The sequence below is a fragment of the Thermobia domestica genome, chromosome 3, assembly GCF_964235325.1.
Source record: "Thermobia domestica chromosome 3, izTheDome1.hap1.1, whole genome shotgun sequence".
In the NCBI taxonomy this organism is placed as follows: Eukaryota; Metazoa; Arthropoda; class Insecta; order Zygentoma; family Lepismatidae; genus Thermobia; species Thermobia domestica.
In genome coordinates this window covers 72,371,040-72,386,656 of record NC_137456.1, presented here as the reverse complement: position 1 = coordinate 72,386,656, position 15,617 = coordinate 72,371,040, and the positions used below count along the sequence as shown (strand labels likewise).

The window sequence follows — 15,617 nt, the reverse complement described above, 5'->3', positions numbered from 1 at the left end:
CTGAAGCAATCTATACAGTTCGTCCCAAAGAAGCGCGATCGGATTCAGGTCCGGCGATTGTGGCGGCCAAATCATGCTCTTTAACTTTTTCTTCTTCTCTAAGCTTTCCAGATATTCCTTGCAGAATTTGGATGTATGCTTTGGGTCATTATCCCGTTGGAATGTAAATCCAGCTCCAACAAGTCGTGTGCCGCAGGGTACCACATGATTTTGGAGAATCTTCTTGTGGTTTTTGTTCATTTTCCCCTCGACTTGAATTAGATCTCCAACTGAATCGCCCGCAAAACACCCCCAGACCATCACCGATCCTCCACTATGTTTGACTGTGGGTTGTACACAAGCAGGCAGCATTTTCTCTCCTTTCTTACGACGAACGAATTGGCGACGTTTGTATGAAAATATTTCAAATTTGGATTCGTCCGACCATAAAACCGAATTCCACTGTTCTTCAGTCTAATTGCAATGTGCTCTAACCCACTGAAGACGTTTCTTTTTGTTTTGAAGTCTGAGCAGAGATTTCTTTACTGCTACACAACCACGTAGTCCTGCGTTTAGAAGACGATTGGTGACAGTTCGAATGCTTACAGGTGTTTTTCGAGTTGCATTCAATTCTGCAGTAATTTCTGGAGCTGTTTTGCGTCTATCACGTTTCTAGTTACAATAATAAACTTTTCCTCTTCTTTTGAAGTCGATCGGGGCCTTCCAGAACGATGTCGATCGCTAAATGTCCCCGTTTGTTGGTGACGATGAATAACTTCCCACACAGCATGGAGTGATGCACGTAGTGTTTTTGCAATTTCGCGCATCGTTTTCTTCTCTTTCTGAAAAATTACAATTTGGGCTCTTATTTCATTAGTCAGAGTCTTTCCTCGACCCATTTTTTCCACGTTTTAGGTGCACTACGTACTCTGAAGTGAAACCTGGAAAATGAAAAATATTTGTTCTAACAATTGAATATAAACCGTACATAAACAACTGAGTATCAACAAACAAACGACGCTTTAAGTTTTATTTCACGTATGAGTGCTGCCATCAATCACTAGATAGCGCTGACTCCAAAAGAACAATACAAATAACTTTTTTGTTGCATGTATTAAATCCAGGCTTTGTAACAAAATTACCATATTGTTCTTATGAACAAAGATAGTCCTTTTCAACATGATAAATATTCTTGTTTTAGGTTGTTTAAAGTTAGTAATACTAATAGTTTAATACACATTAGCATAGAATAGGAAATATATACAAAATACCAATGCGTACACTCGTGTTCCTAAACTTTTTTTGCCGGCAAAATATATATACTACCGGCAAAAAAGGTTTAGTAACATTTTCCACTGATATTGTTACGTGGGACCTATACGTCCCAGTCGTAGTGACATGAATGATCATCTTGTATTTTCAAGTATGATATGTATATTGTCAGAAAAACAGTTGGGTCGTATTTATAATTACAAATATTTTACATTTCGGCATCCTTTTCCAAATGACAGTGCATGCAACCACTGCTTTATCACTAGCACCTTGTTCTTCACTTTCATCTGTTCCATTATCACCACGTTCATTCCACTACTGTCTATTTGATAATGTTGATAAGAATTCTGTAAACTATTAGCAGGCTTCTCTTTACCAGTGGAACATCGATTCATAGCAATAACATGCTGTAAATTACCACGAGTTCTCTGAGAATGTATCGTGGAGCACATATGTCCCAGTGGTAGTGAAAGGGTTAAAGTGATAATCTCATTACGAAATAGGTATGTTGATTGATTGTTTTTCGTGTTATGTTTTACATTTTATTCAAGTATTAATTTATATTTAAGAAACTAGATTTTGAGAAGGAACTTGCGCAGAACACCATAATGTGTCGTTGCCAAAATGTCTATGTTTACTGTTTGAGTCTCAGTACGGAAGTTTCTTGTTTGTATAATAGCATTGCAGTTCGACAATGTGACAGCTAGAATTATGGAAAGGTAATTGCAAGCAGTAAAAGGTTGTCCTGTTGATATGTAATTACTACATTGCAGATATTTTATAATTACGTTAAACAATAGATAGAAAGCTGCTGCATAACTTGAACTCGCTTTAATAATCATTTATGGTGATATATATGTTTTCAAGGAGATTGGTTTACTAAAACTCCTAGGCTTGTTAACCCTCTACTAAAACCGGAGGGTGAAGAATTCCACTAGAACTTCCGGCTTCAATATTGATTTACATACAGCAAAAAGCAACAACAGATAGTGAGAAACTATTTTTTTAATAATCGATTTAATGTTCTAGGAATAGATACCATTGTCTCTCTTAATATTCTATCCAAACCAGCAGAACTAAAATCAACCACTTCTGGTTTCAACGTAGAAAGTCATTGAATAAAAACCGTAATAGATAGCCAGAAATGATTTTCTATAATTAATTAAGCGTACTAAAAATACGTTCCATCTTCATTCTAATCCCTCTACGGAAAATGGAAGTAGCAAATATCGGTTTTAACGTTGATCGTAATAGAATGAAAATGATAGATAAACAGATGCAGTCTTGTACAAACGATGAAGCATCCCAAAAATACACCAGGCCATACGTACACTTTTTAAACCTCCGTCTAAATACAGAAGTGGTAGATATCCATTAGAACTTCAAGTTTTAATATTAATTTAACAGAGTAAAACAAATCATGTACCGAAAAACTGTTTTTTGAAATCGATTTAGCGTTCTAAAAAAGGTATAATCTTTTATCTGAACCCCACTACAGAACGAACGAGTTGTTTAAAAAAAACGGTAATAGATAGCAAAAAAAAAAAAAAAGTTTCCCGTAATCAATCAAGGGTCCCAAAGATATATTCTATCTCCACTCTAATATCTCTACTGAAATCGGAAGTAACAGAAATCAATCACTTGAGTTTTTAACTTTCAAAGCCTTCCATAACTTTAATTTTAAGTTCTTTTCTTCCTTACTGGCAATTAACCCAGCTTCTAAACATTGGAATGCCACTCGTATATAAAACGAATTTCAAAGTAGCTTGTACTTGAGCAAATTGCTATACGCCCTATCTATAGTTCTACTTGGAGCCCGAATCATGGCGTTGTTTTAAATCTTCGTAGATATAGCTACGTATTCCCCTTTTTAAAAAATCACGAAGCGCAACTTAAAATATTTGGTTTTCCAGACAATTCTCCCTCACTATTATCGTAGTAGAAGTGTTTTGGTAGCAGAGACCATGTGACCTAATGGATAAGATGTCGGACTTCGGATCCGAATATTGCAGGTACGAGTCCTGTCACGGTCGCATGCAATTTTTCTGCAACTGATAATTAGCTAATTATAACAAGGAATTGTCATAGTAAATTGTATGCGCTAGGAATACAATATAATGACTTGAAATAACAACAGATTCCTTGTTTGGAAAGAAATGTATAAGCGTCGAGCTTCGTATTGAAAGACCAGAGATTGAAGTTATGTCACGTGTTGCGTTCATTTTTATCGTTCTGCTAATGTTGTTCCACGATACAGACTCATCCTCTGAAGAGATTATTAAAAAGCTCGTGATTTTGGAGTTCGAATTAAAACCGGTGCGAATTCACCTGTTTAGATCTATTCCTGCATTTTTCCAAACTATTTCAAATATTTCAATTTCTTCGTCATTATCCCCCCTCCCTCCTTGTATTCTTGTATTTTCCATTACGTTTTTCCTGAATGAGCAATGTATATATTCTTTCTTAGTTTTACTAATTCCATTCCTCTGCACTTCAATGCTTCTCTCCATGTATCTAATTTCTCTTGTAGTTCTGCCTTGGTCTCATTCACCAGTGCGACTCGTCAACAAATAGCACACTCTAAAGTGCAAATTCTTGGATATCGTTTGTAAAATCGTCCATCACAACTTCGTAAACATATGAACTAAGACCAGATCCCAGACGAAATCTCACTTTAACTGTGAATTCTTCTGTTATTCCATACACGCTCCTCACTCCTGTCCTACATCCACCATATACAAATGTCTGGAACGCACTTTTTCTTCAGTGCCCAGTACATTATCATACACACACTATTTCGATGAAAAATACATTGACGTTTTCCTGATGTTCTCCGTACTTTTCCATTAGCAGGGTAAGTACAATTACATCCCTTGTAGACCGTTTTGCCATGAAACTAATTACAAGGAATAATGTCCTTAATCTTGGCATAATTTCACGCTGTCCTGTATAACATGATTTCTTCGCTTTCATACGATTTACTATAACAATTTCCTGAAGTAATTAATTATCAGTTAGAAAGAAAAAATATATGCGACCGTGACAGGACTCGAACCTGCAATCTTCGGATCCGAAGTCCGACGCCTTATCCATTAGGCCACACGGTCTCTATTAACTCCTTCCTTCTAGTAGGATTATACGAGGTGTATCCGGAATGCAAGTATAGTTTTGAAAAAAAGAAATACTAAAACAGGTTTCTTCAAGTCAAATTTATTTTTACATGAAAGAACAAACTTTTTTCAATATAGTTTCCGCCAATGTTCAAACACTAGTGTTCAACTCGAAGAAACCTTCCTCAACGAAATATTCCGCCAGTGTCCAGCAAGGATGCATCGTTTCGTTTGAACGCCGCCGCAGGTGCGCAGCTCTAGTGTCGGTGCTCTGCGCATGCGCGCTAGATTCATTGGTTCATTGCTTCTCCACTGACGACAGTACGATAGATTTATTGCGAGTGTATTGTGTCCTGTGAACGTTAACAATGTTTTAAAAGAATTACTGAACTCGCCAGTGATCAGATTCGTTCTTTTCATAGACGGCGCCACAGTGGGTGCAGCTGCACCCACATTAACTTCGGTTTTCAGATTTCCTGTAATAATCTTTTCTATTTTGTATATTTCTTGTTTCCTATGTTTGCACATATTTGAGTGACTTCTTAAGTCTCTCATAAGTTACTTGTTATCATACCATGTTTTTCTAGATTCTTTTTTCTCTTTTAGTAAAACTGAGGGATTATTTTGGGGCCATTTTTGAGGTTTTAGGGCTCAATAGTGCAGAGCGTTCTTTTAACCAGTGGCGGCTAATGTTAGTGCTGCAGCGTTTCGTAACGACCAAAGTATTTCAAGAAAACAAATATTATTATTAATAGTAGTAAAGAACAGAAAAATACTCTTTAATACTCGCTACTTCTGTAACTGTCCCTTCCGTTAATCCATTTTAAAAACAATCCGTCACAGTCTCTAATTTATATTGTGTTGCAGCGAGCATACAACGACCAGATTCCTTCAGCGCGGCAATTGGAGCGAATGTTAAGTCTCCTTCCCCCTATCTCAGAAGTTAAAGGGACTGGTCGTTGCAGTGCTTCTGCAACACAGCACGGTTTCCAGTGAACGAGAAGGTTTTTCATGCTAAATAAGATTTCTAAATTTTATTTCACTAGCAATTAACAAATGGAATTTGTTTTTATGCATTCATATTTTTAAATTACAGGACCATACTGAAGCAAATCAATATAATGACAATTAAAAAAAAGTGATTGCAGAATTACAAAATAAGAAAGAAAATATCTAGTAGAGCAAAAAACAAATGAAAGTAGACCCGCATTTACAAGTTAATTCTTAGTTTATATTGATAATGAAGGCTTCTTCCACAGTAATTTGTGATTCAAATATTAATAAGCCAGTATGTAGAATCGTCCCCCTCCCCATGTGGATAACCTGGTATTTTAGTATATACATATTTCTTTTATAAAATAAGTATATTTTATACACTTGATAATTTCCACATAAAATTGTATGATGGAGAACGCCACGTTGAATTTGGGGCTAGTTAGCAATGCTCAGGGGCGTAACCACGAGGGGGTCCACCGGGTCCGGACCTCCCCAAAATTTCGAAACTTGACTAACATTTGTAGACTTTCCTAACGAACTATACTTGTTTAACAGAGAAACGATTGATGTAGGCGAAATATTTTATTTTACGCCTCATCATGTACTCTCTCTCTCTCTCTCCTTAAAAACAATTGTTCTATCATTTGTTTTTTTTTTTTTTTTTTTTTTTTTTTGCTAATAGAAAGCTACTGGCGAAATGATATAGGGTAACGTGTAGTATTTTATTTTCATAGCAGCAAGGAGCAAGATACTATCCCGCAGAAAATATGCATTTATTTGTTTGACATACAATACCTGGAGAGTTTACCTAGTATGATCTAGGTATGTTCTTCCCCATACCGTAAGCGAAAATTACTCCCCCAAAATATGTTACATCTCTTTATGCATAATTTGTTTACATTAAGACGAGTCTAAAGAGTACTTTGAAGAAAAAAGTGGGTGGGCCGGGGTGGACGCGAACCACCAACCCTTTAATTACTAGCCGCGTCCTCTTCCGACTTGGCCACGAAGGCCATGAAGAAAACGTCCCTTGTAGAGGGATAAATCGTTGGGGTCTTTTTAATTTGGCTAATTAGAGTGCTCTTGTAACACTGTATATTCGACGTTAACCGTTTGTGATCAGATAAAATCCTCTCGCCATGTAATTTTATAACAAAATGACTCGTGTCTTATTACTTTATTTCATGGTTCTTCCATATTCACTTGCAAATGATTAGCATCTAAAAAAAATTACAATAAAGAAACAAAACATACAATACTTTATATCCCTAACTACGTAAATAATTAACTGTTCATATGTATGAAAGAATCATCTTAATTTTTATTCATCAGTTATGTTATCTCTTTCATCTAAATTTATCTCCCAAATTTGATGCATTTGTAGCTTCTTTTTTCTAAGCGATTGTGTTCTAGGACAGAAATTGGAGCAGAAAGCGCGAGAAACCGTTGCATGTTATTGCGAATGAGCAAATGGAAACAGCTGACTGTCAATTGTGTGTCGCTGAAGATATCAATTTTGTGTCATAAGTATCTGAAAACGTATGCACCTGAAGGAAGTACCTCGAACATGAAAGATATAGGTCCCAAGTGATGATATAAAAAACAAATGACTATCACAGTGCGAAACTGAGCCAGGTACATAAATGCTACATTTGTGGTACATAATCGCAAATATCAATTAGGTGTAACAAGCACCTAAAACTTTAGGTAGCTGAAGAACATTCTTAGCACATGAATATCATATGTACCAAGTGTCAGGTACCTAAAAAGTAGCTGAGACACCTAAATGACACATGCCCAGCACATCTTGTGCTGTTAGGGACGGTCCCGAACGAATCGCATCATCGGCGGGTTCAGCAATTGTTTTAAACATTGTGAACGATCACAGGACACAATACACTCGCGATAACTCTACCGTACTGTCGTCAGTAGAGAAGCAATGAACCAATGAAACTAAAGCGCATGCGCAGAGCTCCGAAACTATCTCTGCGGTGGTTTCCAAAGGAAGCGGTGCAGTGATGCCAATCCATTGGAAAAATCTCATATTGTGGGATTTTTTGACAATGATTTCTCGAAATGTGATAAAGGGAATTTTCGTAAAACTTCGCAGAATTTATGGGACTTTTTATATGTCTATTCCATTGACACCAACAAAATTGTATATAGACGACGAGTAGACAAATGCGGCTTCAATATAGTTAAAATTATTGCTAACTGTCAAATTTTGTTACTATAAAATGCATGTTAGTGTTACAGTGATTTATGCAGCGACTTGTGGATCTCAGAAATCAAGTGCCAAAGAACGTTAATTGTACTCTGGTCTTTTTAAAAACAGGAAATGAAAGAAAGAACATAATTAACAGAATAAAATAAAACGAGAAACTTCCAACAGCCAAATTGTTCCATACGAAATGACTGGAGAATGAAGTTTATCTAGTTTTATTAGATTCATTAGAAGATTATGGCACAAAAGCATGATAGAAATACTAAACTCAAAACAAAATATACTAATTTTCATCAGCATCTTCAATTCTCTTTTTCAATTAAAAAGAATTCTCGTTCATAAACTGTTTGAGAAACGTAGATGATAGGAAATTTTGAATAATACACTCATATATTGAAGAAAATGACTGATATACACTAATTTTACTGTTTATGTTTTCTAAGTTTAGAAAATTTTGTTATTAGTATAGCAAGGGAAATTCACGAGAAAAATGGGAATTTCTGGTTCTCGAGATGAGATTTTATAACGTTTCAGGTTGGCATCACTGAAGCAATGCAAACTTGTCGGACACTGGACAAGTTTGTCATTCGCTTTGATAAGTACTTGAACGTTCGTGGAAACTATGTCTTAAAATAGCTAAAGGTTTGCTCTTGCGTGTAAAAATAAATTTGGCTTGAAGAAACCTGTTTTAGTATTTTTTTTTTTCAAACTGGTACTGGCCTTCTACACACAGCTTGTATGTGGTTAGCAGAGACCGTGTGGCCTAATGGATAAGGCGTCGGACTTCGGATCCGAAGATTGCAGGTTCGAGTCCTGTCACGGTCGTATATATAATTTTTCTAACTGACAATTAATTAATTACTTCAAGAAATTATTATAGTAAATCGTATGAAAGCGAAGAAATCATGTTATTCTGATGGACTTTCTATCCCAACAAACAGGACAGCGTGAAATTATGCCAAGATTAAGGACATTATTCCTTGTAATTAGTTTCATGGCAAAACGGTCTACAAGGGATGCAATACTTGTACTCACCCTGCTAATGGAAAAGTACGGAGGACATAAGGAAAACGTCAATGTATTTTGCATTGAAATAGTATGAGTGTATGATAGAGTATCACGGGGTCTAATACTGGGCACTGAAGAGAAAGTGCGTTCCAAACATTTGTATATTAGTCCAGTAAAGATAGCCCATTTTTCTGCCAAGAAAGGAACAAATTAGTAACAAGCTGAAAATCGGTATGGAAGTAGGGGGGAGTATCAGGAATAACATACTAAAAGTCCCCTAAAATCCCACTGTAGCTTTTCCCGCAATTTTAAAAAATGTCCGCCATCTTTAGACGATGACAAGGAATTTATGGAAATCGTCACCCTTTATGTTTATTCCTCTAGCCACCGTTCTAATTATCACAAAGCCATGAATCATATATGGTTGGAAAGCTTGAAAGACAGACAATCTAAGTAAATTACATATATACCCATCATGCTAAATTTCTAGAAGAAGAGGAAGAAGAAAACAGTTTTTTATTTAAAAAAGATATATTTTCAGAAATCATGAGAAGTTTGCAACACTGACAGTTATTGCACACCAACGAAACAACTCCAACAGATGTCCTTAATATTTATCTCAATCATAGCCAACAATGACACAAATCGGTACAATACAAGCCGAGAAAAAATACAACTAATGTTACTTTCTGACCTCTTTGTACAAAAGTGCATAAGGTGACATACACTTTCACGGTTCTAGTCACCTTCTTTTATCACATAGGACAAAGAGTTATATATCATTCGAAATCTTAAGAAACGTAAATTCGAACGAGGTAACACTTATACTAATCAAGCCCAATTTGTATAAGAAGTGGAAAACTCAAAATTTCGGGACAAAATGTGATTTTCGCATAAATTCTTCAAAACTTGCAACACTGACAATTATAGTATGTTAACAAAACTCAGCCATTGTTTTTACTATCATCACTATTAATTTACTCTTAAAATGACCAACGTTTTTCCCCAATGGAGTAAGCTTTTATGACACATAGTTTGACATCAGTTAAATATAGCACAACAATTGTTTATTGACAGCATTGGAAAGTAGCAGAAATTGGTAGTCTCCTATTCATAGGAAAATCGTAATTCACACACTTAAAATCACCCTCAATTACAATAGTCCTTTGAATGTATTTTTTTTTAAATGTCTTGTTTAAACTAGAATGCAATTTTCCTTATAGTATTCTTCAAATCAACTTAATATTTACATTAGAAGTTAGTATGCACTTTAAGAACATTTTTGTAACTAGTCCATTCGGACTTATTTTATTAGAAATCAATGAGGTTACCATTATCTCGTTCATCTCTATGGTCTTCATCATTTGGTTTTGCATTCACACATCGAATTCTTCGACCATTACATAAATTAGAGCGCACAATTCCTGCTTTCCGACAACCGTACATACTTTCACAGCCCTTTTTTACCGTTACAGGATATTACACGGAGCGGATTCCTTGGTCATTCTTGATGGTACAAGAATACCTCCTAATGTTGTCCATCCATATTTAGTCGCTCGCAAATCATTTCCACGGAACAATTGAACCTGATGATATTGTGTTTCGCAGCTTCACTGGTGGGTGGCCTTGTTGCCAATTGTATTTCGTTCTGAATGGGGAGTGAGTTACTGCAAGGATATATGAATGATACTGGAATTCATCAAGTAAGGTTACTGTTGCTGGTGAATCGTAGTGTGTTAGTAGAAATGATGTGCCAGCTTCATAGATTGTACACTAGCATTATCATTGTTTAAAACTTCAAGTGATCAGCATAAATCTTCCCGTTTTTGAAGTAATCGCAATGGCTTTTTCTTTCCCTGTCGATACAAACCACATGATGTGTCGCATCCAGTTAAAGCATGGTAACTTATCAAAACAGTTAGTATAATTGTCTGTGTATCTTACAACTTGTTAGCACTAAATTCTTTACTCACGTCTTGTCCACGTCCAAGCTTTCGAAATGTGATGTCGTACTGATTATTACCTTGTTCAAGCAAAATTATTAAAATGTCAACATCCTCGCCAATTACTACGACGTGCCCACAAGGATTTAACGATTTGGCTAGAGCAGTTTTAGCTATAAGTGCATCAGCATCGCTTCTTGCTTGCTGGCTTTGAATTCCAGCTTGTGTCAAATGAATCATCAACTCACGGGCAAAACGATCCTTATTTTTGAAATTACATAAGAATGTATCATTTTTTTGTTAATAATGCGGTTTCATTTGTGAATAATACCAAAGCTGATTGAACCTTTGACCACGTTGCTCCCGCTCAGCGGCTTTTGTAAAGTTTTCAGTGCAATACCCATAAAAAATAATTGTTGCTTTCGTTCCTGAGTTTGTGAGTACATAGGACACATACGAGTTGTACACGTCAAGGTATGTTCCATGTTGTGGCCAAACAACATGATGTAGAAGCCAGCCTCCATCTATAACGTACACAGTGTTTTCAATTTGAGTTTTACAATTTGTCAGATATTCAAACATGTCGTACAAAACGGACTTTTTCGTCTTGCTCATGGACATTTCTGTGAAGAGAGAAAGTGAATAGGGTGCAAGCTCGTAATCAAAACACTGCTGGAGTTCTTTTTCGGACTTCTACTCATATGATTCAGTTGAAGTATGGTGTTTACAGCCAGTAGCTCATCACGGATACGCACGACATTGTGCATTACGGATAGTGGGATGGCTTTATCTTTTTAAGTTTTACATTTCCAAAAGTCTGTCCAAACATTCCTTCCATAGCAGCCAATCCGATTTCCTTAGATTTATCAGTTGAACATTTCATTACCTACCATGCCAGTGCTTAGGGACGCGAGCTCCGGATATGAAGGGAATGGAGAATGCTGGCAAAACCAACGCAAGAATTTCTTTAGATGTAATATATCACGCGATTGACTGCTTTGGTACAGGTCCGCATGCCGACCAGTGTGAAGTTCATGACTATCTTTGTTTAATAATTTTTCAAGACATTCTCGTAAGTGGCACGCTGCTGGCATACTTGACACACACCTAGATATTATATTTTCAGTCATGCCTCTCCCATGGGTCAGTCCACCGCTACTCTTCATTGCTCTCGCTAAAACCTGCTCAATCGTCATATCAGACCATGTACCACTCCAAAATATATCTTTTCTGGGAATAGTGAAATAACCGTCTCCTGTAAATAGCTGAAACTCATGAAGATCCATTTCATCCTTTAACCGCAACATTTCTTGTAAGTACAGATGTGCGTATTTGGCATACAAAAGATGCCCAGCTGCATAAAACTATGGTAACATTTCTCACATGCAGTGAAGATGAAGATTCAAGTCTCCAGTTCTTTCGAATTAAAAGACGCATAATTTCTACAAGCTGAAAGTACAGAGCGAATAACTTACAGATACGGCTTGTTTCTGTAGCAGCGTCAATGAATAACTTCAGGTCATTTGCAATCTTGATTGACTATGTTTGAATGTTGAACAACTACATCAGTATCGATATCTTCTTCAGTCATCAGAGGAATACAAATATCTCCCAATTGACGCACAAACTCCTCAGTGGCGTCTGATTCATTAAATATACATTATATATTGCAATTGCTAACTGTGTTTAAAAAAATGAGTTCGCAAAGCACGAGCAATAAGAATAGTGCCAACTTGTAATTGAAAATCGAATCCTGACAATTGGAACGGAACAGAAAGATGTGCACCAAAATTATGCATTGTGTAGAGACGCGACACTAGGACGAATGGATGTACAAGTTTCAATGACCGATTACTGGTCGACCTTGGTACGCATGAGTGACATATTTTGGACAAGAAGTCGTGCTTTACAGTATTTGTGTACCAACAAGTAATTGCAGTACACAGATGTGTAAGTGGAGAAAAGGACCTGAGGGTGGCACTTGTTCACGAAGGCAGTATGTTCCGAACGAAAGCTAATAACTTCATGGCCGGTAGTAGTAGAGCGTGTTGTGGGATGGTAGAACCAACACGACGATGGTGTAGGTGATCTGCGAAGGATTCAGTTAAAGTGTGTAATAAAGCTCCGTAGTGTTAGTGTAATGTAAGTAGTGTAAGAATGGTCCGTTATTCTTATAAAGAACAAGCCGATATGCTATTTGCATGTGGCAATGCTAATGGAAATGCTCGGGGGGCTGACAGACTGTACCAGGCAACATATCGGCGACCACAGCAACCTAATCAACGAACATTTGCAGCAGTGCATTATCATTTACGTGTGACAGGGACTGTGGCACCTATATATGCGGACGTAGGACGGACACGTACGATTCGGCCACCGTGGATGGACGCTCGTGTGCTACAAGATGTTGCGGAAAGCCCCGGTGTGAGCTCCAGGCAGCTAGCCAGTGTGCGTACAATTGGTCAAAGTATTATCTTACAAATTCTACACGAGAATACCTTTTATCCCTATCATCTACAACATGTGCATGGTCTCCAGGCTGCTGAGTTTCTCCCACGAGAGGCATTCTGTCGCTGCTTGCTCCAAGAAGTTAAAACTATATTGTCATTTCTATAATTATCCTGTTCTCTGATGAGGCTGCCTTCGGGTGGACGGTATAATGTACTTCCACGACAACACTCAGATCTGGGCGCAGAAAATTCCACAAGAAATGGTCGCGTTCCATCAACAGCAGTTTCAAATAAATGTCTAGGCTGAGATTCTAGGTGACCACGGCGATGGCTTATGAGCTGTTGTGCTGACATTATCGTTTTGAAATTTTGGTTTATGTGATATTCTGTGTGTCGTCACTCCATTGATTGTTGTTTCGATTCTGGGATGACATGCGAACCTGCGTTTCATCATCAGTCATGATTCGGTTCAAAAAGTCCTCTTTCCCTCGCTGTAACGCATAAAGAATTTCAAAGGACTGTCAAATCATTTGGTTTTCTGGAGGTCTGTGAGCATTTTCGGAACCCAGCGGGAACAGTTTGTGATAACCTAAGCGGTCGGTAAGAATCTCAAACAGTTCTCGAAACCTGTGGAAACTCATCTGAAAACATTGTCATTGTGTACCATCTATTCTCACGAACTTTTTCATCCACCCCATGAGCAATTGTCCGCCGCACATCGTCGGGCCGATCGCTACTATAGCGGTATATAAGCGGATTTTGAGCGGGAACGAGGCAGGACATCGAGTCGGTTGAGTAACTGCAACTACTGGCGGACAGATGACGCTTTTGACGGGGTACCCGCGAACGCGGTACTGCGACGGATGTAGCCTTCGGATCATACGCTGATCGTGCTTACGGTCGTGTGGCGGGAACGGATCGGCTTTGCATTACCCACAATTCTTCACTCTTTGCGTGGTGAAAGTCATTTGTTCTGGTTTTCATATGAACAGAAGAGAACTCGGTAACGTCTGCTGACCTAGGATATAAAAGGAACAGGCGACAGCACTGTACTCATGTAACTATTGTCAGACAGTTCGTTGGCTTACAAAACTATTTTCGTGACCGGTTACAGCAGAACATGTTACGTTATTATTGGCAAAATGTCAAATATACTGCCTAAAGCTTTGCTCATTGCAAACAATCAACTCCAAAATTACAATTCTCACTGACAATTACGAGATACTTCAGATATGCTTGGAAGGTATTGACTTCTACACCCCATTTGCCAAAGAGAGGGCGTAACCCTCTGAGAGGCTGAAGAAGTATATAATTTTCCAGAAACACATGATTTGTATAATTAGTAAATTTTTCTTTTCTCCTTTCCGAAAAAAAAATCTACACCCCACTCATCCCCGGATGGGAATGGAATTCTTAAAAAAAAAAAAAAAAGTGTTAAATCTTTGTATTTTAGCCATGTATTGGTATAAAGGTTTCAGCGCTTAAGAGTCAATACGTTCAACGTTGTTGCCAAATTTGAGAGTAGATAATTAAAGGCTGCTTGAAGAGAAATTTTGGGGGTCAATCCGCCGTGGTTTGCGGTAGATCCGCCGACACTAGAGCTGCAATGGTGTTCCGTGCATATTTGCCGGACATTGGCAGGATATTTCGTTTGTTGAACAAGTTGGTCACTCACTTTGCAAGTTTTTTACATTGGTGGAACTATGTCGAATAATAGCTTAAGGTTTGCTCTTTCTTGTAAAAATAAATATGGATTGAACTAACCACATGTTTATATTTTTTTAAATATATTTTTTTTTCAAAACGGCACTTTCCGGACACGAATCGTGTAATCGTAGTAGAAGATACATTTATCAGAGACCGTGTGGCCCAATAGTCCAGTCCCTAACAGTTCCTCTGTAGGAATTTCATATTTGACGACATTTCTCTTCATGTTCATGGAGAACATGTTTATTTGAATAAAAAAATATAAGCCCGGGCATAACTTCAGAATCCGCCATTTTGGAAACTTCAAAATTTGATTTTCGAACTTATGTTCTCCCTTGTTGGCAATTAACTCAATTTGTAAACCTTCGAATGCCACTTGTAAATAAAATGAATTTCAAAGTAGCTTGTACTTGAGCAAATTACTATATTCCCTGTATTAAATCCATAGTTGTACTTGAAACCCGAATCATAGCGTTGTTTTGAATTTTCGCATATGTATTCCTGTTTAAAAAGAAAGGAAAAAAAAAACGAACCCCAGCTTAGAATAATTGGTTTCCAGACTGTGCCCCCGAATTATTTTCGTAGTAGAAGTATAGAGTTAGCAGAGACCGTGTGGCCTAATGGATAAGGCGTCGGACTTCGAATCCGAAGATTGCAGGTTCGAGTCCTGTCACGGTCGTAAGTAATTTTTTTGCAACTGATAGGGCCTAATAAGTTAATTACTACAAGGAATTATTATAGTAAATTGCATTCGTTACAAATCGCGAATCATGCTAAAAAAAAAAAAAAAGTTAAGATAGGCTACGTTAAAGATAACTGTAATGCATAGCATATCCAATTTAGTCTTTAACATTGCGTAAATTTCTTAGAAACTTCATGTCTAGACCTACTAATTTTGCTAACAATATCGCTACAATCACATGTTTAC

At 37.3% G+C, this 15,617-nt stretch overlaps 3 non-coding genes across 3 annotated transcripts; 2 read left to right on the top strand and 1 right to left on the bottom strand.

Moving 5' to 3' along the window:
- Positions 1-4,285: 4,285 nt before the first annotated feature.
- On the bottom strand, positions 4,286-4,358 carry TRNAR-UCG (transfer RNA arginine (anticodon UCG)). The gene has a single exon. It is a non-coding gene; the product is annotated as a tRNA-Arg (tRNA).
- Positions 4,359-8,333: 3,975 nt separating this feature from the next.
- Positions 8,334-8,406, top strand: TRNAR-UCG (transfer RNA arginine (anticodon UCG)). The gene has a single exon. It is a non-coding gene; the product is annotated as a tRNA-Arg (tRNA).
- A 6,889-nt stretch (positions 8,407-15,295) lies between these two features.
- Positions 15,296-15,368, top strand: TRNAR-UCG (transfer RNA arginine (anticodon UCG)). The gene has a single exon. It is a non-coding gene; the product is annotated as a tRNA-Arg (tRNA).
- The last annotated feature ends 249 nt before the right edge of the window (positions 15,369-15,617 follow it).